The 26012-nt window shown below is 38.2% G+C and overlaps 1 protein-coding gene across 1 annotated transcript in view; it reads left to right on the top strand.

The window, feature by feature from the left end:
* The first annotated feature begins 3702 nt into the window (after positions 1–3702).
* LOC144205212 (protocadherin-15-like) overlaps positions 3703–26012 on the top strand; it is a 129783-nt gene continuing 107473 nt past the window's right edge. Inside the window, exons 1-4 of the mRNA XM_077729419.1 lie at positions 3703–3732; positions 3817–4401; positions 5185–5293; positions 21515–21569. The gene's annotated coding sequence lies outside the window, so the exon portion shown is untranslated. The remainder of the gene's footprint in view (positions 3733–3816; positions 4402–5184; positions 5294–21514; positions 21570–26012) is intronic.

A 26012-nucleotide genomic window follows, 5' to 3' on the forward strand; every position in this document is an offset into this window, starting at 1 on the left:
GGTATGTTGTTTTGTTTCCACGTTTGTAGTCAAGTTTAAATAGTGACACTTTGGTAGTTTGGTCCCAAATGAAAGCCAGATTTTGTGGCCACTAGCAACTTCCTGTCGGAAGATGAAAAGCCCATCAACAGGGATTATTTAGGCGCCCTGGCCACATGAAAGGACAGCACAACTGTCTCAGAGATGAGAGCAAATGTGTGTGCGTGTGTGTGCATGTGTGTTATTATCGGGGAAGGGGGCTTGCTCATACCGGAACAGTCTGCCGGGGGTTGCGGAGGTGGGCTGGTGGGTGAGTGGCCAATGAAAATGCAGGATGATTCAATCCCTTCTCCATTCAGACTGTGAAATTTGGGAGGTATTAAAGGATCGTGTCTGGTTAGCAGTTTGAATTCAAAGTTGTATTCAATAAAATTTGTACAGACAGCAATAGGGTCCGTTTGGACTGGGAGGGTTTGCAACAATAGTTAGATCACAACCCGATCCTAATGAGGATGAAGCGGTTCAGAAAATGAGATGAGAGAGCTACATGCCCATCCCAGTGCAAATAGATTAGACGTCAAATTGTAGTCAGTGGCACGAAGAATAAGCACTAAAAAATAAAACATTTTTTTTCGGTGGCCAATCACGATGAATCATTAGATCAATAATGTATTATCAATATATGTTTACATTTCTTTCAGCAAAACAAAAATATTACAAGACACTTGTTTTACCACTGGGCTTCCAATAAAGGAAAGTAGATTCATACTTTTACATTGTGAGTAGCATTTATTGATGTGGCCATGTTACTCTCCCAGTTTCAAGATAACCATTCGTCAAGGAGGACAGTTTGCAGTACTAAGTCTTATATACATTTAATCATGTTTCCTTTCTTGCCTACAACGTGAAAGACTAGTGGGGACGAGGGCAGTAGGTGCACTTTATTGCTTTATTGATGAGTCTGGGGATGTCTGGGTGGGTGAGTTATTTTGGTGGCTAGCTGTCAAGGTGAAGCATCTTAAAGGTTGAGTGACAAGGAGCTTTTACGTAGAGAATGCTGATTTCAACAATCGAAACCAGTGACAGACAGTTTTATGTCTAATTCAAAATTTCTTGTAGTTTTTTTAAATTTATTTTAAATTGAACTAGAAATGAAAGCCCATTTTTTCTCTGTCTGAATATACGTTTTCTCCTCTTTTAATGCCATAGTAGGTACAATTGAGACGTCATTGGACTGAACCAATTCTGTGAAATATCACAAGGATAATTAATAATACCACTGTCCAACAACATAATGTAGCCATTTTCAAAGACACACCCAATCTCACAGTGTCCTTCTGGTGTATTGCTAACAAGTTGTACTCAAACTATTTCTATAAGACACTATTCTGTGGATGGTCTCAATATGGATGTCCCCTTCACTTCACCATTAAGAGTCTACCATAAAAAAACAGGGGTAACTCAAATGTTGACCCTCGGGACAAGAAAAAAAAACATTTATTATTTTTTAATTATTTTAAAAGTTGTTATTTCTTGAAAAATTGGGACTAAAATATTAGTAAATATTTTTTCTCTTGGCTTTTCCTCTTTTGAAAATGTAGTGATGCACGGCATGTTTTTTTTTATGGCAAAGAAAAAGAAAACCCACCCGCAGTCTATTTAGTTTTTTTTATCGAAGCCTCGCAACAACGCCATTAACAACTGCGACACTTTTGTAAAGAGCCCCGAGGAACAAGAAAACACTTATTTTCAAACTATGCTAATGTGATCTTTTCACTGTATTTGCGCTCTTTAGCCGATAAAACTTCTTATCAGTCACCTAACACCTGTTTTGCCTCTGGCTACCTTTTGCCCATTATTGTGTTCGTGCTGGCTTGCAACAGACTTTAAGCCAAATAATCTGCTGTTTTCAAAGGGTTATGGCTTTAAAAAAGTGGGCTACCTAATAGCTTTTAATTCCATTGCTTGTGATAATCGTCACTTGTCACATTTCCTTGATAATATTAAACACATTTTACTCCTCGAGTGGCTTAGAGCAAAAGTGTCACAGTCTCAATTTTAGAGTTTGCATTACAAAAAAGAAAGTAATATAAGGCTGACCAAGAATGTGTCTAGTTACTAGGGTACCATGCATGTCTTTGGAATGTAGGAGAAAACCAGAGTACCCAGAGGAAACCCACAAAGGCCCAAGGAGAACATGCAAACTCCACACAGGAAAACATGACCTGGATTTGAACCCAGGACAGAGCTGTGGACCAACACACTAACCACTTGCACCACTGGGCCACCCACTCTATAATATGAAAGTAAACAATCATGGAACTCCAGTTTACAGCACTTGTGCACATATTGACATGGTTCTTCCAACTACAAGCTTTTGTGAGACATTTAACGAATCAAAGGGTATGAAGCCTTTTATTTATTTATTTTATAATGCACTGTTTATAATCTCAACTTGAAATGACCGTCACATCATACAATTGCCTCCAGACTATTTTGTCTGCAAACTTTGGCACAAATGATTCTATCTGATGGGTTAGGCTAACACATCGGGATGATAACGGTGTGTTCTTTTTTTTACTGCCCGCAAGCTTTTTTTGTGCCTCACAGTGCGGCACCAACTGAAATGTTTGTGGCTGCGGGCTAAGCGGCCAATTGTGCCAGCCATTGTGGAGACAAACATGTTTCTCGCCAAGCTGGACATCATCTCCTCGGGCATAAATGGAGACTGTGAGCCATGGTCTCACCAAAACGGACTTCAACTTTGGGTAAAACGTCAGGAACACCTTTAGCAGCAGATAGATAGATTCATTCCGATAAGATCGACCGAAAATGCCAGATAACAGTGTTGACTGTCATGTTTTTAATATAAATTGTCTTGTTTTATTAACCACCACAAAACATACATCATAGTTTTATATAGATTGTTGAACAATACAAAATACAAGGCACTCATTGGCGGCTTCTCCCAGTCAAAAAGTGTTGCTCTAAGTGATTTTATTCATTTTATTTCATTTAGATTATTATTATCATATTGTATAACTTTATGAAAGCATTCAGGATTGCATATTGGCCCAGCCGACGAGTGATTCACATGTCGGCCTCACAGTTCTGGGGTTGAGGGTTCGATTCCAAGTCGTTCCTCACTTGTGTGGAGTTTGCATGTTCTTTCTGGGCTTGTGTGGGTTTTCTTCAATTACCCCGATTCCCTCCCACATCTAAAAAACATGCAAGGTAGGCTGGTTGAACACTTTAAATTGCCCCTAGGTATGAATGTGAGTGTGAATGGTTTTACGTCTCCTGGTACCCAAAGTTAGCTGGAATAGGCTCCAGCACCCCTTGCGAGGATAGGTGGAAAATGAATGAATAAATCCTATTTGAACATAAAAATGAAAATGGGTAAAAAAAAACCTAAAAAATCATAGATTTTGACAAGCCCCGGATTGGATGGCTGAAGGCTGGATTGGATGGCTATTATTGTCAGTGTATAAATTATGAATACAAACATATTTAATATTTGCATTCCTGGGGCACAGCTGAGGGGCTGCTAGGGATGACCTCGTAAAGGGGGCGTATTAAGCGACCCCTAATGTGAGATGATGAGCAAAGTCGTTCCGGGTCCACAGTGACTCCAGATCTTTTTTTCCAGCCGATCCAGCACAAATTGTTCAACCAATAAGATTCCTCCCGAAGTTAGACGCACCAGAATGTAATCCATTGATCGTAACACACCACTTCGGCGGAAAATGTTTGGTACCAGAACCCTCGAACGCAGTGGATTTTCTCAAATAGTTTGCCTTTCTATGCTCTAAACATCATCTTTTGTCATTCCACCAGATCCGGAATCCAGTTGGGAGAATCTCCCTGTTTATCTCCAAGATAATCCAACGATGGATGGCGCCAGCGAACAAGAAAAGGAATGAGAAGGTAGAGCGAGAGTAAATGAGAGAGCGAGGACTACTCGTGTGGGTTGTTCGTCTCCCTTCCCGGAGCCACTGACTATGTCTCCGGCTGCCCGCGTGAATGGATGTGCGGGTGAGTACATGTACTATGTGTGAACATCCGTGCCACCTGTCTGGGCAGGAATGCAACCTGGAAAAACTTCCCCCTGTGCAAAGGAAAACTGTTCCATCATCCGGGGCCGCCTCACTTTAACTTGGAAGAAAGTCATCTGAGCAGACGCTGAGCATTCAACCCGGGGGGAAAAGAGGGAAGATTACAGGCAACGTGGATTGGAAGGGGGGAAAAGGAAAGCTCCCCTTTGGAAGATTACAGGCTTGGGCACATGTGAAGGACATATACCGAGAAGAGGATTAGGTCATGAGTACTCCTGCCTACTTGTCATCTCTGCCTGTTCCTGTCCTCTGAATATATGCGCAATGACCTTTGGCGCACTTGGAATACAGCAGACGCGCCTCTAAGGTAAGGGATGATCTTTTTTTCCTTTCTTTCATATTATTTTGTTTTAATTTCAAAAGAGGAAACATTGATGCATCCCCCAAAGCACAGTATTTTGGCTTGTCATACTAATTTTCTATGCTCTTTCTGGAAACACTATGTTTCCTTTTATTTTGTTATATGTATATATCTTTTTATAGCACTGAAGTGTAAGCCTGTTGTTCTTAAAGGGTGAAATTGCCATCTAACCCAAATTTAAGTCTACTTAAAGTACTATTACATTGAAATGGTACTAAAGTAAACATCTACTCAATAGTTACTGGTGTGGGGGGCAAGCAAGATAGCTGATAAAAAAGTTACTTTTTGGAAAAAAGTGTTGGAAATTAAGATGTGTTTGTAACTATTTATATGGGCAATAGAGTAACAGTGTCCTCTTTTGGAGTAAAAGGTGGGTTTGTGTGTATGTGGTAGTAGTGATGTTTGTGTGTGTGTGTAAGGGGGGGGGGTATTGTGTTCTTTCAGGGTGATGTCAATAATGCAAGCAATGCCAAATAGAAAAATTATGTGCATTGGTAGCACAGAATTTGTCTCACCAATGCTAACTAGACACTAACCCAAAGCTGGTTGCAATAGTTTTTATTATTTTTAGATAGACACTGTTGTATTACTTTTGTGCCGATGAATGGCAATTTGACGATTTCATTTAGTAATTTTGCTGCGAGCTATACCATGCTTTGAGTCTCTTGTATGACCTACAAACAGACTGCGTACTTTAGAATTCATAAGCTTTTTTTCTGTCTGGGAAAGTGTTTTTAGGGAAAACAACAACAACAGCAAAAATAGCCTGGGATAAAAGACAAAATGCACACAGAGTTCGCGCTGACTGAACATCTTGAGGCCATTCAAAGTTCATCATGTGAGTAGTCAATTGCTATGAATACTTCTACTGTAAAGACAAATAGCCGAAATCCAAAAGAAAATTCGCACTAAAAGCACACTTTAATTGGGTAGAAATGCCACAAGATGGTAAAAAACACTTAAGATGAAGTCTCTAGCATGTATACATAACCGTAAACTGATAGTCCATAAATGAGTGTGCTCGGACGTTTGGTCGCCGGTCTTTTGGCCGCCGGTCTTTTGGTCGCTGGTCAAATAGTGACAGAGTTTACTGTTGAAACCAGCTCTCAAAATTCTATTCATGGTAGAGATTTTAATATCTAAGTACTGTTTAATATCTAAGTACATTTGAGCGGCGACCAAAAGGAACCAAAAGACCGGCGACCAAACGTCCGATCATGATAAATGAGTAAAAAATGATATTCAGTAGTTGCACAATTGCTTTGAAAGTCAACAAATCACCAATTCTTTTTTTGCGAGTAGTCGGTTGGTAAAAATAGAACTGAATACTTTGACATTTAATCTAGAAGAAATATTTTCCCTTTTTAATATCATCTTTATTTACCATTTTGAATGCATTCATCAACACGTTTTGTAAAAACAAATAAATCAACCAGGGTTCTATACATGTTTTTTTATTTTTGCACGTTATTGTTATAGTTTTGCCGCAAACACAACTTTCCAACTGTTCCATTGTCATTTAGCAAGTATTGTAGTAACATTACCTTTTAACGTCAATAAACGTCAAATCTGTTTGGACTGGGGAACCTGACAGCGGTCAAACGTTCACTCTCCGCCAGTACACCTATCGTTATGGTTGTACACCTATCGTCATGAACGACATTGAAACACGATCATTGCATATTGCACTTCTTTTCAAATCATCAATCTGAATGCTCCAATCTCACGCAATTGTTTTTAGCAATACTGGCCTTCATTGAGTAATAGCTCGCTCACTGTAAACTGATAGAAGCTGATCTAATAGGATCAAAATCTGAATAGCATATCTGGTCATAGCGTCAACTCTCCTTCCAATGAGTAAAGCCTGTTATCCTGCTTTTGAAGAATATGTTTCACATCCTCCCTTTTCTCTGATGTGGATTTTAGCTGATGAGAACCCCGTTGAGCTGCAGCCACAGGTTTTCTTGCATACCACCTGTGTGCAGGGAATCCATAAAAGCTTTTTTTTTTCCTATTGCGCCAGGATGTCTCCATCAGTCAGGGGTAGGGCCGTCTTTTTCCACCGGGAAAGGAGAGATGAAGAGCAGCTCGGTTGTGGCCGCTCGCCATTGATATTCCGCCCGCGTGGCGCTCCATAGGCAACCAGTTGTCACGTTCGCCGTGCCGGAATCGGGGATGATCGGCCCTTGCTTGGGAGGAAGGGTAATCTGATTAAATGGTACATATTGAATTGGACGTACGGCTATGGTAAATTGACTTGTGTACAAATGGTTGGGGTGCTGGGATGTGCGCTGTGTGGGAAGTAGAGGTGCAAAGAATTGACTACTGTCAACTGTTTTGGTAATGAGTTTTTTTAGAGTGTGTCTAGCTTCAAATTATCCATATTTTGGCAATTTCAACATCCCAACAGGAAGTAATGTTTTTTATTTATTTTAATAATCAGTGTCCTATCAAGAAAGGATTATGTGAACTGACTAATCGTAAAGAGTTGTCCTTGTAATTTCAACAGCGCAACAGAAAATAAGTACTCCCTTCTCCATCCTCAGAATTTCAATATCAGTACAGGACTTTTTTGGATAATTCATCAATTCGAACAAGCTATAATGACAGAATATTTAAATACGGCTATTTAAATATCAGATTAATTGTTAAACGCTGTTTATCCTAAAAGTGTTGTTAGAATTGTAATATTCCCAAAGAAAATGTACAATATATTTCCAGTTGTTTCAACCCAACTAACCCTTTTGAAACTACGTATAATTTCAACAAGACATTTTTTTTCTGCCAGATTTGTCCATGAAAAAACGATTAATCGTTAAAACACTTTGCTTTACCTCAAATTATTCACATTCTTAATTTCAGAAAAGCAATCAACCTTAAACAAATGAAATAAAATAATCAATTAACATATGTACTGCCATTCAAGACGGCAGATGAGCAAATTTTCACTGCGTTTGAATATCGCTGCCATCTCTTCCACGTTGAAATGTATTGGACTTTTATGAGAGTCAATGAGTTTAAAGGAGTTTGTCAATGCTAAAATCCCATTTGCTTTTCTGCTGTAGTATCATTGCTAATGCTTTCGATGAAGAAGAGTTCTTCTGTGCCATCCCTAGCTTAATCCTTTTCCCCTCAATGGCATCAGGTGCAGTCACGGCACACTGTGTGGCCGTTCAGCGTTCTTCCGAAGATTTATGGTCGGTAGAGTCTAAAGATTTATCTGTCCCGAGTGCATGAAATTGCAACGGTCGGCAGTATCGCGTCCAGGGCCGGCGCGGGTGAATGATTCGCCCGAGCGTCCAAAACCGTTTCAGGTGGATGCGATCAAGGCTTTGTTTTTCTTTCTTTTGTCGTAAGAATGAATACTGGTGCAAAGGAAACGCTAGGGAGGCACATTAAAAACCTTGCGTAAGGTGTGGGCAAATCAGTTTGCTTGAGTCCCTCCTTTCTTGAGTGCAAAAGTTTACAGGCGCAGGAGGACCCTTGGCAAACTTAGTTTAAGTCATTTGCATTTCATTAGGTTGTACTTTCCGCACTGGGTGTGAGAGACGTGGGGAGAATCATTATTTCAGGCGGTGGGTTGCCCAAAACATATTTTGATAGTGGACTAAGCAGCATTTTTTTTTTCTAAGAAGGGGTTCGCTTCATATAAATCTTGTTATACCGATGAGTTTGTACGCAATTTTAATTTCCCAAAGCAGATAGTATCTACATTACAAAGATTTTTTTTCATCATGGACTACACAAATCTGATTTTAAAAACTTAAAAGCTGTTTTTTCTTCCCTTGTAACCATAGTGAAGATAAGCCATACAGAAAATGAATGAAGGAATTTTAAATCATACAATTTGAGTTTTTATCCAAATATGAAAATATGAGCGCCCCTTATTTAAAATATACGTAGAATATAAAAACAAATATTTACTGTCTGTTCCCTTTGCTATAATTTGATTACTTTTTTTCTAATAAAAATAATAAAACACAACATAATTGAACATTTTTGTGTTCTTTTAAATACAAAATAATTACTTAAATAAACATAATCCAAAAATAAACTATTTACAGTATTTAATTAAAAATATATATCTTTTTTGTTTTTATGAATAAAAATGAAAATATTTTTACTCTTTCGATGCTCAGAAAAGAGGACTTTACACTTTTTTTCCCTCTAAAATATTTATTAGATTTGGTGAATTTGTTGATTCGGTTGATCGTAGCTTCATCATGGTTGACATAATTGGGTGTTCACGTCCCCCAGCCTTTTCCAGTAGTATCTTGCGTCCCGCTTGACAGATGGCGGCGAATGCAGGTGTGCAGTTTGTGACTTGAATTGACAAACATTGACTGAGACGGGTGGTATCAGTTTTCAAGTGCTTGTTGTCCGCTACACGTTCCTGCTTGGCGACGGCGCTTGTTTGCACTCAGACCAAAATCATTTGGAAGATAAGGTACTCCGCAGCGTGACACTGCACTTCAAGTGGATTGAGTGTTGCGCTAGCCACAAGGAACTGATGTGCCTTTCACCAGTTGGAGTAGAGTGCAGCCTGTAGTTTGGTGAACCTTCCTAAGTAACTCAACAATCCCATACTAATCACTGTGTTGCTATTGAACGATTAATTGGGAAAAATGTTATGAGTGCCAACTATTTTACCCATGTTTATTTAAAAAAGGCTTATTTGAATCACAGTTCTGGTGTTCTGGGCTTAAATCCATTGTCTCTCCACCTGTGTGGACTTTGCATGTTCCCATCTGGTGCTTGTTGTTAGCCGGGATAAGCTTAAGCACCCCCTCTTTGACTTTTGTGAAAATAAGCAGTTCAGGAAATGAATGGGAATGAAATATTGTTCTAGTTCAACATTTCTTTTTATATTTAAGTCAACATTTATATTGAATTTAGCCTCTCCATTGGTATCACCATCAATAATAGAATATTAAAAATAGTGTCAAGGTTGCTACTTTTAATTTGCTTAGAATTTATTTTATTTTTGTACTTGACCCTTTACACTTTATGATAAATACTGTAAGATATACCGTTCCTTCTATTGTCCCCTTGATGCGCAAAAGCTTCCTTTTAAGGTTTTGCTATAAGAAGCCCCCCAATCCAAATTGGCCCCAAGATGATGTTTAGCCAAATGAAATCAATAAATGCATATAAAGTGTACAGCTGCTCGCCAAGCCTGAGGGGACCGTCCACGTAATGAGCAAGAAGTTAACATGGGGTCCCCTCTCAAAGGTGCAAGAAACATTTCACCCCGGAATCGAGGTCAAAGTTATGAAAGCAGTTGTCTTATTATATTTGCTCACGATTTCTCTACTAAACGCAAATATTCTAGAGCGTAATGGTTTGAATTAACATAATATAATTAGGGCACCATGAGGACAAATATTTGTCAGGTGGATTAAGAAATATTTACCCTTGATTTAATCAGATCAGTTGAATAGATTTGTTTTTTGCCTTGTTTTGCATAACTGGTACATACAGATGGTACAATTTAGCAATTAGTTAATAGGCATTTTATAATGAAATGAATATGGCTAAGTATCTGGTATTTAATTTATTTATGTTTTTAATTTGCGAATACAATTTTCTTAATTGCTACAAGTAAAAGCATCAACTATGTGACTTTTGTTTGTCGTGTTTAAAATGTGCATTTTTGTCGTCACAATGCTGCTACTGATGGTGATAGACATCTAACGCATTTGAACTGGCAGTTAATGATTGATGTTACCAATTTTCTTAAAGTGTGGATAGCGTTTATTTTATGGTATTAACTAAAGATTGTGTCACAACTATGAAATCATCTCTGGTCAATCGCTCCCAGTTGCTTTTGGGCTAAGAATTTCTTTAGCAATCAACTGTTTAAGTCAGGAGAAGGCACAAATTTAGGCGCAAACGTGCGATAATGTCTGAGACTTCCATAGAAACATGCAGTTGGTATTTATTATTTCCCACGGTGACTAGTTTATGGGACAGAATGGTGCAACTTTGAAGTGAGCATGCATCAAAGCATATAACTTTACAAGGTAAGGTTGAAAAACCTAAAAAAAAGGTGGAAAACAAAGTATGTACTCATGCAATCTCTTAGCAGTTTTTCCTCCTCTGTACTCCTGCAAAAACTCCAATTGCGGGTCAAACAGAGCCCTTGCATCACCAGTCTGCGGGGAACAACTTGTTTTGTAAAGCACATCCCGGGGAAGCATACACAAGTTGATGAGTAGCCACTTGGGAGGGAAAGTAGCTCCGGTTTGTTGATCTTCAAAAGGTTTACTTGTCGAGTTCACATAACAAAATAAATAAATAAATAAATAAGATAATGAACAAATGTACCTTCAACTCAGCCAGTCCAAATGATTTTATGTCTAGGGCCGTCAATAGGCACCAAGAGTTAATTCTGTTCTGTATAAAGATTCAAACATAATTTACTCTTTCTGCGTCAGTCGGTATGCTTCCGGGATGCTTTCCCCTCACTTTGACACTCGATATCAACTATTTCATAATTCCACTCCGAAAAGTAGCTCGGCATGTGTGTTTGAACATGACAGGCTCAAGGGACTGTCGCTTTTAATAAAGAGGACAAGGAGTTTTGCAAAATGGGGGTGTTTGACACCAACGCCAATGAAGCACATAAATTCTCTTCACTTTAAAGTTGATGTGAAGCGCAATTAAATGAGGGGGAGGAATGGACCGGGGTGGTAAAGTTCATATCTTGACCCTGTTTCTGACAAAATACAATAAAAAGTAATATTATTCCTCCAAATGAGGAATATTTCGAGGACCATTACCTTAACAGTGGAGAGAAAATGGCTTTTTTTACTTCTGTGAAATGACACATTTTTATTCATAGACCGGGAAAGCCGTCCATCACTCAGCATGGTATGCTCGGTTACATTATGATCGCAGGGAGCAAAACAATGTGGTGGGATGTTCCGTATTCATTTGGTCGGCATGGTAACAGCAACTATCTTCCAATTGTGACATGGCCACTCGAGCACTATCCAAGTGTTGGAATTAGAGGGCAAAGGGACACCAAAAAGTGGGCACTTTGCTTTAAAGCATGTTGAAATGGTTCCTGATGTCCAAAAATTGACAATGAAGGGTGCCTGAGTGAGAATGGGGGGGTTGAAATGAATGTATCCCTGGTAGTTATACGTCCAATCGGTCCAATACCGAAATTAAAACGATGAATAATATAAAAATAATAAATGCTCATATTTTTCTTGACCAAGTTCCAGCAATTCCTTTATGATGAATCTTGTAAAATATTGGTAACTGATGTAATTTCCATATCATGTCTCCAGAGCAGATATGCAAAAGTTGAATAAGGTAAAAAAAAAAAAGAAATGAAATGGTAAAATGTAAAATAAAATGATTAATGATGAAATTCTATATATTTATAAAAGCTCAAAAGTCAAAGATTGTATTTCTGTGCCAATGATGGCTCCATGTCCAAATAGGTTGGACATCTATAACTGTTAGTAGCAGCCCATGAGTAAAAGAAAACAACTTTATTTTATTTCTTTATTTGAAAAAAAAAATAAAAACCCTAACATTGGCACTGACACTGGAATCCACTTTGTTCGCATTTGTAATGCTGCCAGTACATGAATTTCTATCAACAGACTGAATGCACAGAGGGTCAAAGTTGTTATTCTGTGCTACCGCTTAAATGTAACTAAAGAATTATTTGCAATCCTTTTTGTATTGTTATTAGTATTACCATTTTTGCTGTGTACTATTTTCAGAATGTACACTAAAGGCATTTTGTCAATGTATAATGGAGACCTTGTTGTTCAATGCCAAGTTTAATGTCCTAATGATTTTTTTTTTATCTTACTGTACTCTTTCTCCTTTTGGGAAACGCAGACGTGTATTGATTTCTTTCTTTTTTTGTGGCAAGGCATCAGAAGTGGATCTAGGGCAGTATTGGATAGGCCTACCAATCCCTCAAATGAAAAATCCACATTCTCTGGCACTCAGGAATAATAGTGTGTGACTCTTTTGGAAACTGAAGTTTCTCTTTTTTGTGTTATTGAGGTTTAAAAAAATGTAATTTTTCCGGTTTTCTTTTGCCAGACAAGGACTTTCAAAATATACAAGAAAGAAATTCTCCAATCATCCATCTGCTTTGTGAGATGAGTATATATTACTATGCAGTAGACATCCAATCCATTGGAACCGGGAAGGCTGGCAGCGAATGAATTAACATTCATTCTCTGCCAGCATGTACCAGTTCAAATGGATTGGATGGATGTAATGAGCTAACTCATTTGCTGTAGAACTTGTCCTTATGAATCAACTAAGAAATGGAACTATTTGACAGCCTGTACAAATTCTCCTTTCCATTGAAAATTTGCATGAATCATAAAATTAAAATGCAGATACTAATTCTGATTGGATTTACTTACAACCCCCCGACTGGTCCAGGATGTTGTGATGAGCTAAAGTCAATGGATGGACTTTGTTTTATTTATTTATAAGAGTAAGTCTTCTTGGCTGCGTTCCCTGTTGATTGTTATTCCCGTCTACGTTGTTTGCGTCCATTACTTAAAACCTCCCTTCCATGGATTCCTTGTCCTTGTGTCTTCCTGCTGCATTCTCTCCATGCAAATAGTCCGAGTGTGCCCTTCGCTTCTGCTCACTCATTTATTCTTAATCCTTTGTTGGCTTTCCAGCAGTGATTTCACTCGTCAGGTCGCCTGCTTGTCAGCGTCTGTGCTGTTCGGACTGGCTTCGCCCGAGCCGTCGCTTTTAACGACTTGGTGCTTTCTTTCCTTTGTTTAATTACTCGTAAGTGCCTCGTAACTTCTATTTAGGGTTTGGGTCCACTCACTCCAAATGCCAGACGCCGACTCCACATAATGATGCCATTATGTGAAATTATTGTACATTTATGGCACAATGAAAGGGAAAATAGTCATAGTAGTGTTATGCTCAAGAAACACCCTAACTGAGACAAAGATTGGCAAAATGTTATTTCCAGCAGGGTTGCCATAAAATGTACTGTGTTTTGATGGTCGGTTTACTGTTCTACTTCTCTGTGGTTTTTGGATTAGCTGTAAATGTGCATCCAAAAGGAACACTCACACTGTGAGATAAGTTGAACTATAAATATGTTCTACTATGTAAGTGTATGATTATCTGAAGTAATAGTTATAGAAAAGTATATCAACATCTCCAGCAGCTGAGCTTTTTCAGTAAGCCGGAAAAAATAGGTAGATAGCGAGAGGTTGGCCCATCGTAAAGTAGATCTTAAGCAAAGAAAGCTTGAGCACCACTGGCCTAGAGGTTAGCTTTGGTACGGATTAGGGTCTAGTAATATCCAACAACTACTGTCATACATATTATAGTGAAGTTGGGGTTACGGCAATGGCATCCATTTTTAATTCATTTTGTTTTTTCCAAGCCGCTTTTGGCCATTGAATGCAGCCTCGCTATATGACAGACATTCCCATCGCAAGACTTATTTGTTTTCTGGTTATTGGAAGGTTTTCATCGCTCAGTACCCAGGCACTCTAAAAAAGCTATTTGTGCCTGAGTTAGAATCTGACACAAGGCCATTCGAGAACCATCTGGTGTGTACTGACTAACCTGTACTGACAAGAAATATAGTTTGTCTGTTATAATCTTCACGCGAATCTGTTCACCCACGTTTCACACCTCTGTCACATTGGAAGGCAACAGCACTAACATTTTTTGTGATTCAATCTGGGTCAGATGACATTTGAAGGACCGGTACTATTTCTCGGCTAAAACTTTAATGAGACACGTCAGTCTCGGCAATCAACTATTTATCAGCGAGTTAGTTGTCAACCCAAAGCTTTACTTACCTACAAGGTGCGTGAAGCGGTTACTCATTAATTAATTTTGCATTGAGCTTCTAGCGAGACCCGCGCATACCTAAGGTATCTCTAAAAGCGTAGATGTCCCTTGTTATTAACACGGGTGGCCAGTGATGGGCTTTAATGGTCGTTAAAGGCCACCGCTGTAGTTATAGGTGAGAAAACAGTCACATTCCAACATTGGAGAAGTGAGCCTGGTCGTATTGTGTCTTCCAGATAATTACAGACTAGGCTATTAAACCAGAAAGTCAAAAGACTGAAGTAATCTAGTGTGTTTTATCTTATTGCTCTTTCTGGTACACACTTGTAAGACAGAATGTTAAGGGTACACAAAGAAAGGGGAAGGGGTAGGCCTGCAAAACAGTTGAAATATTCCAAGATATCTTCTGGTGTTGTTGTATTACGAGATTTAACTGACACGTCCCAAGATTGTTTAATATGTTTGCTATATGTTGGAAAGAGATCGTGCTGTAGGATGTGAAATGGTTCTGAAATTTCACATCTTTTCACAAAAGGATTCCGTAGCCAAAAGTCTTTTGGAAGATGCTGTTTGGTTAGCATCATCCTTCTGTGATCATTTACTTCTGGCATCTAATGATCATTAGAGTTGTTAAGAGCCACATGATTGTGCAAATTTCCAATTTATCCTTCACTAATTTTCTGAACTGCTTATCCTCACGAGGGTTGCGAGAGGTCCCGGAGCCTACCCCAGCACTATGACCTGCCAATTGCAGGGCACAAGGTGATGGACACCATTAATGCTCACACTCGTACCCAGGGACAATTTAGACAGTTTAGAAGATGCGAACTCCACACAAAGAGGACCAACCTGGGATCAAACCCTCAGCCCCAGAAGTGTGAGTCCGATGAGCTCACCACTTGTCCACCAAATTTCACAATTGTGTTCTGAATAACTAAAATACATTGCATTAATATTTTCATTTGATCACCAACCAACCAATTTCATGATTTATTTTATTCTTGTGCAGCTTATATACGGCTCCAGCGTCCATCGGCAGATTATGCTATTTCTCGCAGGCCACAATTACACACACAAAACAAACTACCGTGTACATGCGCCGCACGCGTGCCTGTCGCGGATTAGTTGTGACCTGCTTCTTTGTGCACCACTGCCGCTTTATCTGGCAGGGCAAACAGGCGAGCCTCCTCTAAACAAGAAAAATGCACGAAATGTAAATGTTTTCTTTTGCTTGTCAGCCACCAGGATTTATGAGAATGCCACTTAATGTTTAGACCGCAAACAAAACTGTGTGGCGAGCCTGAGAAAGACATGTACGGAAAGAACAAGCTAATTAATATTTCTTCTATATTTTATTCTTAAAGATTGTCTAAAGGCTTTACTGTGAAGCACGTTGGATTTTTTTTTTCTTCATCTGTTTGTTGTGCTTGTTTAACGTGGGAGTTTTCCCAATTCCCTTTTGTTTTATTCCCATTAATTCAAACGGGAGCACTTCAGGTAACTTAAAGCCGCAGTTGTATCAGTGAGATTTCAAAGAAGCCCGGTACTTATGGCTAAAATATCAATGGCAGACACCCTATTGATGTGTAATTATTCAGATCTTTCTTAACTCTACGTAGATTACCTAATGCCGTCCCATGGAGTCAACGGCAAGACTTTGAGGCAGGTAATTACGGAAATGTTGAAGCAGTGCCGAGCTGACGTTTTTCCTGATAAAGACGAGAAGTGCCCTTCTTGCTGTGCAGAGGTTTTTCAGTCATGACCAGTGATCAGAGGACACAGTTATTCATTCCCTCCTTGTCGGCTCTTGCATAGATGTCTCTAATTACCACATAGGACAAGGAGCCCCCAAGGGATGCATCATCCCCTTCCTAATATTTCGTGCACACGAATGTGTTAGTGCTGTGGAAAATCATTACCTAAAGTTAGAAGAAGATGGCTATCCTTGAAAGTTTGAATGTCTGGGAAAGGTAAAACCACTGTATGTATGTGAATATTAACTGTTTTACATAGTTTAAAAAAAACACAAACTGGTAGTTTCCAGGTGCTGAAACTAAATATAACTTTTTTTCCTTCTGTAACTTGAGGTTCAGTTTTGTTTGTAAATGCCAGTCAATTAAAAACCGTAAATTACTAATAGGCTGCTAAATAATAGTTGATATGCAATGTTTTGCTCGAATGCAGACACGGGAGACAAACAATAGGATGCAATGAAAGTGTGGTATTATGTAAATAAAATAAATTGGTAGATATTGAGAGCAATTTACAAACCCTATATAATTATGAAACAGATTGGAAAGTAGTGCTTGAAAATGTATACTATAATGATATAGGAAAATTAAAAATGCCGTGTATGTAAAATGAAAATGACAAAAATAACACCCAAAATTGTACAGAATGAGTAAAATACTTGGTCCAGTGTATTTCAAATGCTCAAGGCCAGCAAACTTCAATTGAGATTTAGTATATTTTAAATAGCGTCTTTAGGCCCCCCCAAGGCTTAAAGAGATGAGCAAGAAATCATTTTAAGAGTAGTAACTAACGTATCAGTGTAAGATCTGCTCGCAAAGTATATTGATGCATATTATCGAGAGCCCACAACCGGAAGCATTATGAGTGGCTGGTGTCCCAGTAAAATGCCAGTTCCCCCTTACAAATGACTAGTATGTATGCGAGTGAGCATTTTGTTGAGTGGGGTCATACAAATGTTCCCCATTCTCTATTTCTGTAGTATACCACCAACACCAACAGTTTTATTTTCCTTTTCTACCCACTCGATTTGTTCTTCTCTCATATGTTTTTCTCTCAAATTTATACTTTGGAGTGGAGATTTAGCCAGGCTGATGCATACAAGCTGGGGAAGAAAGGACTGTAAAATATATATCCTTGTGAAATGTTTGGGAGCCCTACCATTTTCTCGCTTTGACGAGAGCTTTTAAGTGTGTTACAAAGCACAAGTGGAAAAAAATACAGCATCAATTCCCTACTTTATGGTCTCTCATACTACAATCCCCCCTCCCTAGAGTCCTTGGAAAGGTGATGTGCCTCACAGTTTAGCATACACTTCTGACACCAACTGTCTATAATATTGAGGATTGCTTGCCTCATCCCAGATTTAAACCTGTAGCTCCTGAGTGGAAAATCTTAACCGTAATGTTTATCACTTTCTTGGACGATATTACTTTCCAAGGTCCTTCAGCGTATGCCTGCCAAATATATTATTTTGTAGACATACTATTTGAAAAGGAAAAAAAAGTATGCTTTCATTTCTGAATTAATCCATAATCCAAGAAATTGATAAATTCCATTGAATTTTTTCCTGATTTTAATAACAGTTTTCATTTTAACCCCAACCTAATTTTGTCAAATGGTTTTAAGACAATCTCATTTTTTAGATTTGTTTTTTTTCTTCTTTGATAAAAAAGGTGCTCCTATTGTCCATTTGTTATCCTTTTTTCACATTTAAAATACAAAAAATTAGGTACAGCTAAATTATCAAATTTGAATGAATTTGTATGTTTAAACATCATAAAACTTTAAAATAATGTGATATGAACTAATCTTCAATTTCTGGGGTCGTTAATCTGTTATCGAGGACAACAGAAATTATATCTAAACAAAACATTTTAGCTTGTGACCTTTTTTTATTTTCCTTTCACGGGCCACACAATACAACGTCTTGAGCCAGACCTCAGGCTTGGTCTGCGTATTTGACACCATCGGTTTAGTGGAAAGGATAAGTGCGTACCTAGTTTCATCACCCTGATCATGTGGCCTCGCATCAATTCAGAATAAGATGCTGCCCACTGTGCCTTGACTACTTCCACATTTTATGTTGTATTCGTCTCTCAATGGCTCGCTTCATTCCCTCTTGTTTCCTTTTGAATAATAAACAATAAACTGACTCAATGAAGCTGGCGGGTAATCCATGCTACTGCAGAACTGCCGGAGTCTTGTCCTGGGCAAACGAGGTACCAGGGGTAGGCCAGAGCGTCTTCGGCATCGGCTAGACAATAAAGCTTTATCCTCCGGAGATGTCTCTCTACTACATCAATTACATCAGAAGGCTACAACACATTTCCCACCACATCTGCTTTATTGTTTATCCTTCCAAGATTCTAATTGGTGACTGGTTGCATGCAGGAGTGTGGTGCCATTGATGGACACCAACAGGACTGGATTGAAAGTATCGATTGAGTTAACACTTTCCACTAATCTAGTAAAACAGCCAGTATAAAAAAATATCTGGTCGTAATTTGTGAAGAGCTGCATGGAAATAGATACCTAACAATATCCAACTATGAATAAATACTATTTACTTGTAGAATTTGGTTCTATTAGTAAAAAAAACAATATTGCATCTCTCTCCGTGCAAATAGTCAGATAAAGAACTATTTGCTATTCTGTTACTGAAGAATGGAGTGAAGATCGAGCCAAATTGGGTTTTGAGAAAATAATCTGTGACTCGAGAGTTAATTTGCGTTGAATGATTTCAGTTCTAATCCTCCTTTACATTTTCCTCTGAGCCATGTCTCTAGTTTTTTTACAAGTCTTGTTCTTCTGTTTTTCTTGCAAGTACTTTATTCATGGTTATGTCTTTTGTCATCTAATTTATTATACTTTTGGGAGCTAAAATGTAATTTTCTCTTTTTATAAGAAATTTTTCCACAATAGCTTTGTTGTACATGTAAAAATTTAATTGTGCTGGATTTGAAACAAAAACACCTAACTGAATATTTCCACTCCTCTAGTCCTATTCCCATGGAAATTATTATTATTTCATGTTTGGCTTGACGGTAGCTTTCTACTCTGCATCCATTTACTTTAATAGAAGAAAACCTTCCCATTCATGCATTTCCAGACAACTTGACATTTTCTTATTTTTATAAAACACAACATTTCTGCATTTAAAGCCATACTGTCAACTAATAATAATAGCTTTGCTGATGTTTTGATTACAATGTCGCCAGGTGGTTGAAAAAGCCATCTTTTCTTTTGTGATTACCTTGCGTTTTCTGCTAATTACTGTTTTGTTTGATCGCACCGACAATGTTAGGGCACATGTGACTGGATTGAATCTCGGCGACATTGTGTTGTGAAATGAAGTGGGTTATAATTGCAATGCCGGCAGAGAAGAGATTTTTTTTGTTGGGTTCTGACCACAGATAATGGATAATCGGCAAGGTCATCCGAGTGCCCTAAATGTGATGTGATGGATATCGTTTGAATAACAGCCTCTTAGAGCCAAAGTCCGAATGATTTGATCATTCGGGGAACAATGTTATAATTTTCCAATCGAGGTAGAGAATTGGGGAAAAGAAACCATCAGGCTTGTGGTCAACACCATGATTGTGACACACTAATATTCCAAGTTTGTTCATTGCCATTATTTAGTTTACTTATCAAAAAGAATCAAAATTGCACACACAATTCCATTGTCAGCTTGTACTCAAAACAGTTATCTTCACGAGTATCTGAGCCTAAAAACCCTCTTGATGGGATTGTTTTGTCATGTAAATCTACCAGAGATCTGCAATGGCACTGAAAGATGAACATTCTCTCCACTGTCCTTTTTACTGAGGAAGACCATGACGAAGCATTGCAATTATAATGAGAGTGTGCGTTTTGTTTGTTGGTGGCTAATCGTTGCCTTCACAGAAGTCTCCTGGTGCACATTTGGGTCTGTTTTTCTTTGGCTATGAATAGTCTCCAGGCATCCTAAGGCTTTTTGACTGCAGCCTTAATTTGTGGGAGGGCAGGCTACCAAATCCTGAAGGTAAATCCTCTGGCCCCAATGGAATGTTTACTGATGAAACTCACAATCATTTGATAAATGGCGAAAAATGGTGAAAAATAAACGGGTCTACATTAAAGTGTTAGGAAAATGTCATCTTGTGTTGCATAAGAAAATCGCTTGGGACGGAACACGCTAACGATTGAAGTGCTCCTTAACAAGGGCAGACTGAAAGCTTTTCACTAAAAACAAATCAATGCACTTTTCTCACTTGTGTGCGCTTTCATCCATCCTGAAAACCTAAAGAGACAGGTACATGTTGTGTTTATACAGTACAGAGAAGTAAACACCCTAGAACAGTATTTTAGACAGCTGTTTTTCCCCAAGTGTGCAGAAAGAGTCTTGGAAATTCCACTCTAAACATGCTGTGCAATGCATGCTGTGCAATATATGCATTTGTAATAGGTACTTGGGCTTGAACTTACTTGCTGCCATTGCTACAGACAATGAATCCCTTCGAACTGCTTTATGAACTCACTTCAAATTGTATCACACAAATCTTTGACCAAACAAGCCATTGAACATTTGGCAAAACTGTAATGCTTGTCTCTTTATTGATCAGCGTTGTAAAGTCACGGTCGACATGATTATGACTTGACATTGGTTGGTTTACTATGAAGAAAAGGGCTTTGTTGTTGCCTGTTGAGGTGTTTTTACTTTCTTCTTTGTAATTTTTTTAAGGGATTCATTTATCACAAATATTGATGTTTTCCATTGTTGGGACGTGCGTAAGCAATTTGAACTTCTGTCACTCCGGCTCTCTCACACTCAAAACAGCAAGAGCAATCGAGGGAAGTGTTAGCGCTCAGTGCGTGGCGAACAGCTCCCGTGAGCTGCAAACAATTGAGCCACAGATGGAAATGGATGTTTAGCCCAGATCCAAATATGTCAGTTTCGTTCAGCCATGTTGGCAATACCTCACAAAGTCACCCCTGACGACTTATGCATAAACAAATGTGCTCAAGTCAAAATGGTAACGGGCACTTTTACATGCAGCTTTCAAATTCAGACTTTTGGCAGTAACCTGATTATGCAAGGATATTCATTCATTCATTTTCCATCTCATCTCATTTTCAGAAATGCTTTATCCTCAGTAGGGTCGTCAGCTGACACCCTGTATTGGTGGCCAGCCAATCACAGGACACAGAGACAAAAAAACACATAAACTTTTATTTTAGTGAAAAACAAAATCAATGCAGATGATCAACCTCTTTTGGCCACATAGAATAATGTGGCATGCTTGATATGGCCCGCGGGCCACCAGTTTGACACATTGTCTTATCACGTGCAGTCTGTCATTAATGGTGCTTGATGTCCAATCTATTTTGACTGGGAATGACAAATGGACATTGAAGTAAAAAGGGGATTGGATGTCTATTATACTGAAACAACCATTCCCCGCTTTTAATATTTCTTTTAATATTTATATACTTTTTCTCTTTCCAGGTGTGTGTTGAAATCCATGTCCGCCATGTCGCAGCATCCACCAAATTCTAAACAGGTTGGTGCTTTTCTCAACTTTTATGTGTGAATCTATTTCCAGTAGTGTCCTTGATTTTTTTTTTTTTACCCACCCTTGTTGGGTATCAAAGAGAGGAACTGACTCAGACAAGGTGGGGATTTTATTTTTTTTAAGCATTGCTTGCCTATGATTTATTCATGTAACTGAGATGATTCATCCTGACATTTGCTGACGCTCTCGGTCTTGAGCGAATCTCTTGGCATCATAAAACTGCTTGTCCAGGGTCTGCTTGGTAAATATTTAAGTGGTGGTGGTGGGGGGGTTCAATACATCATTCTTGACCGCTGCCTCTGTGGTCGTTGACCTGCTCTGCTTGAAGAGTTTGACTTTTGTATCTCGCGCTTGCTTTCTCTGTCCGCAAACAGCTTTAGTAGTTCCCCGTGCCCCCAAAATACCATCTGGAAAAGGGGATGTCTTTGGCCACACGTCATAACAAAGTGCTAACGATCGCACTGCAGACATACGGTACAACAAAGGAGCAATGATAATGGATTTGTTGTTGTACTTTTAGGCTCTTGGTACTGATTCCTGTGTTGTACTAGCATTTAATGTGCCAGTACAATGTTTCTTGAAAGGTAATTCTATCATTGCTTGGTCAACCACTGGCTACATTAACATGGAAACGATTATACAATTGGAATAAAAATAATTCATATTAACAACTTCTTTGGAATATTCTAACCTGATCAAGCGCATTCTGATATTTTTTTTTATTCCAAACGAGAAGGGTGGTTTAGCAATGGACGATCCGATTAGTGGACATGAAAACACAATTTTTCCACAGAGTCTTTACCGTGTAAGACTGTGACAACAGTATACATGAAAGAAAGGGCGAGTGTAAGACTGAACTGGCCTGTATCTGAGTCAAACACATTCATTTTAAAATATCTTAAAATTTTGGAATGACGTGCCTGTTGAAAAACAGCAATAACACACAAAATAAGGCTGACATTTAAAGTAGAAATGGGTGGTATAATGATTTTTTTCTGGGCAAAGGTATTTTTGGTCAATCTTTGCATGCCCCCCTTACTTCAAGTGAATTGGAAGCCTACTAGTGACAAACACATCTGTCACTATTTTTGCGATTTCATCAGTGACTCCTTGCTCTATTCTTCTCATTTTGTTGTACATGCTTTTAATACGGGACGCCTAATTGCTGAAATCACAGTCGTGGCTGTTTGAGCACTTTGAGTTCATTACCTCTAATCATAGTAAGAGTCGCAGGGCTTTGTTTCCACACGTAAGACTTGATGAGCATCGCTGACTTCATCCCATTCATCTCTTGATTAGGCACTTCTCACCTTGCCAGGGGATTTATACCAGAATATATCAACGTATATTCCACATCGGAATCTTTACTTGTACAGTCTTGAGTAATCTTCCTTAGTGCTACAGGGTAACATTTTTAACTCTTTTAATAACACTGCATATGATAGACTTCAACCATGAGGCTTTCCATTAGTTCCTGAGCAGTTTGTCACAAGTATATGTCCAATCTATTTGAACTGGGAGGTTTGTCAGTGAATGAGCAGGTGTTTATTTGCTGCCAGCGCCTTCCAGTTCAAATGAATTGGACATATGTTTACTCGTTTGGTGACCCTGAAAAATGATCCAAATCATCATTTCATCTTAATTTCGGTCATCTGTATTTGAATTTTTACAAAGGAACAATTAAAAACACCCAAAAACCAGAAATAGTATCATTCGTTTTAGTTTTCATGATTTTTTTTCAATTAAAAACAGTTATTACTTTTTGTGGATTTGGGGGTTCTGAATATGTGTAAGATTTTGCTCATTTTTATTGTTTTACTGCAGCATAAATCTCAAAGTAGGTTCAGATGAATTCAGCTCGAATCGAATGTATTTTAAAGAAAGACATTTTGTCAAAATCATACAATTTTAATCACTTTTTCCATCATCTCTATTTTAATGGAGAAGTCAAACCTCATGTGATGGAGCATGTGCAGGGCACAGTCGGATTAGAAACATCTGAACACAAATCTGCCGTGTGCTATTTTTTGGGGAAAGGAGGATAATCCCATTTTTTATAGCAGGGAAATATTTCAAATGAAGGTTGAAGTTGGTGAGTGAGTGAAAAATCCAGGTGTAGCATGTATTCAGTGACATTTCTTGCTGTCAATGGCAGCAGATAGAGAGAAAAAATGTTCAACCTCGGTATTTAAAAAAACTTAGGCTTCTATGAGTGTGAAAGTGTCAACAAAATCGATAAATACATATTTAACCATGCCTATTTCAAACTTAGAAAGTATGAGTTTCTTATCCAAATATTTTTGTCTTTATGAACTGTTAATGCTCGAAAAAGTTTATTATGAGAAAAGGGCAACTAACTACTCAACAACAAAATTTCCATTTACAAATTTAATCTCACCTACTTTGACCTCTAAAAGTATTATAATGATCGTCCAGATATTTACAATTTATGCATAAAACATTTTCTTCTGGAGTGTTAGTTTGACCTGAAAATTCAAAGATCATGTAGATGTCAAACTCATGTACCCCCCCTCCTTTTTTTGTAAAGTCATTCCACCCCTATTCTTATCACTTTTTTTTCACCTGATGGCATCTCCCTTTGTCCTTTATCCCCTTATCAGTCATGGCATACAATGCATTTCCACCCAAAATAGATAAGACAAGTAGTGGACATTCTAGAATTAAGACTGATAAGGTGGGCTAAAAAAGGGACCTGAGCTAAACGTGCCAACATATCTATGCACGAAATAGTATTATTATTATTTTTTTAAAAGCATTTATCTTGCAAATGTGCCATCTATTGAACGATGCCTGCATAACGCTTTGAGATCGATCAACAACTACTTTTACATTTGACTCATTTCCTCTAAAAATGTATCCACCGTCGTCCCTTGGTAATATCTTTTTTTTTTTCCATTCCTACGACCTCCTCTTCCTTTCCAACTTTTTTTTTTTTTGTCTTTTAACTGACTCACTCGGTGGCCGTGACCTCTAACTAGCACACAAGCTGTCGGAGTAAATAAATAAATAAATAAAATACATAGAAGAATAACTGAATAAATGTTTCTTGACACCCATCTGACTCACAAGCCCCTTTTGGCATTTTCATTTGCACAAAAGCCAAATTGAATCTGTATCCCATGTTAAAATGTCGCTGAACGGGCAACTGGCGCCACGCAAAACAGAAACTCTAGCACCTATTGCGTAGGTGCAGAAGCTAATGTTCATACTCTGGGTTACATGGGCAACCAGTCAAGAAGCAATTGCACTTCCATCAAATAAATAGTTGGATGGTTTGAGCTGTAATTAATTTGACATAATAGCTCAAATCTCAAGCATGGGCGTCTGCAGGTTTATTAAGTGTCAAGGGGGTTTGAAATAGGCTATTCGAGCTTGGGTAGGCGGCAGCCCACGTTATGTACGGTTGTTGTTGCCTTCTGAACTAATGGAGGAAAATAATGACATCATTGACTCCTCGGCCGACCCTTTTTGACATATAATGAGACAATATGTAGAACAGATTGTTTTATTTATTTATTTTTGTAAAAATATAGAATATATATATAGAGAAAATGATACATTTTTGGTGAAAATTTTAATGAATTTTAATCTTCAAATTATATTTATAAAGTTTTGGAGTTAGAATTAGCTGATCATTGATTATTTATTAATCCATTTAAAACTAATGTATTAACACATTCCTCATTGATATTTATTGAACCCCATTTAGTTTTCATTTCATATTTCATATTTTTCATGTATTTTATTATTATTATTTTTTCCCTTTTTGCTAAATTAGGCTGCGGAAAGTAAATGTAGTTTGGTTTGTGTTTTGCTCCCCGGGCTTCCAACCGAATCTCAAGAGTACACCCGAGTTGTTTTATCGAGCGTGGCCGCCGCTACTGTTTTTCTCTGCATGCATTCAGTTTACCTGCTAATCAGAAACAATCAATGGGAGACTTTTTGTTATTGCTTAAGGATTGTTGCATTCGCATTCCGAGCTATGTATACGGATATTCTTCACTATGACAGACGTACAATCATGTGGCATCCAATTTCCCGCCTTCCAGTCATCCTGTTGTGAAATTGGATGACTTCATCAGTACTAGACGTTCAATCCATTTAAACTGGGAGGACTGGAACGGAATTAATAACCATTTATTCAATATATTAACCTTGCAATAAAAACGTTTCCTAATTAGATATGTTCATACCATGATGAAAATATTCATTTTGATGTTCTCAATGTTGAACTAAGTTGAGTTTTTGTTCATCAAACATCAGTGGAAAAAGGCTTGGCCTGGATTTAGAAAAGTATAAAAAAATATGAAATAAGTAATGATAATAAGCAAATGACAGTATTTTTCATTGCATATTTGTCAGGCTGAAATTGCATATGTGGCAGATATGCGTCGGAGTGGGAGGGTCTAG

This window comes from Stigmatopora nigra, chromosome 12 (assembly GCF_051989575.1).
Source record: "Stigmatopora nigra isolate UIUO_SnigA chromosome 12, RoL_Snig_1.1, whole genome shotgun sequence".
Classification (NCBI taxonomy): Eukaryota; Metazoa; Chordata; class Actinopteri; order Syngnathiformes; family Syngnathidae; genus Stigmatopora; species Stigmatopora nigra.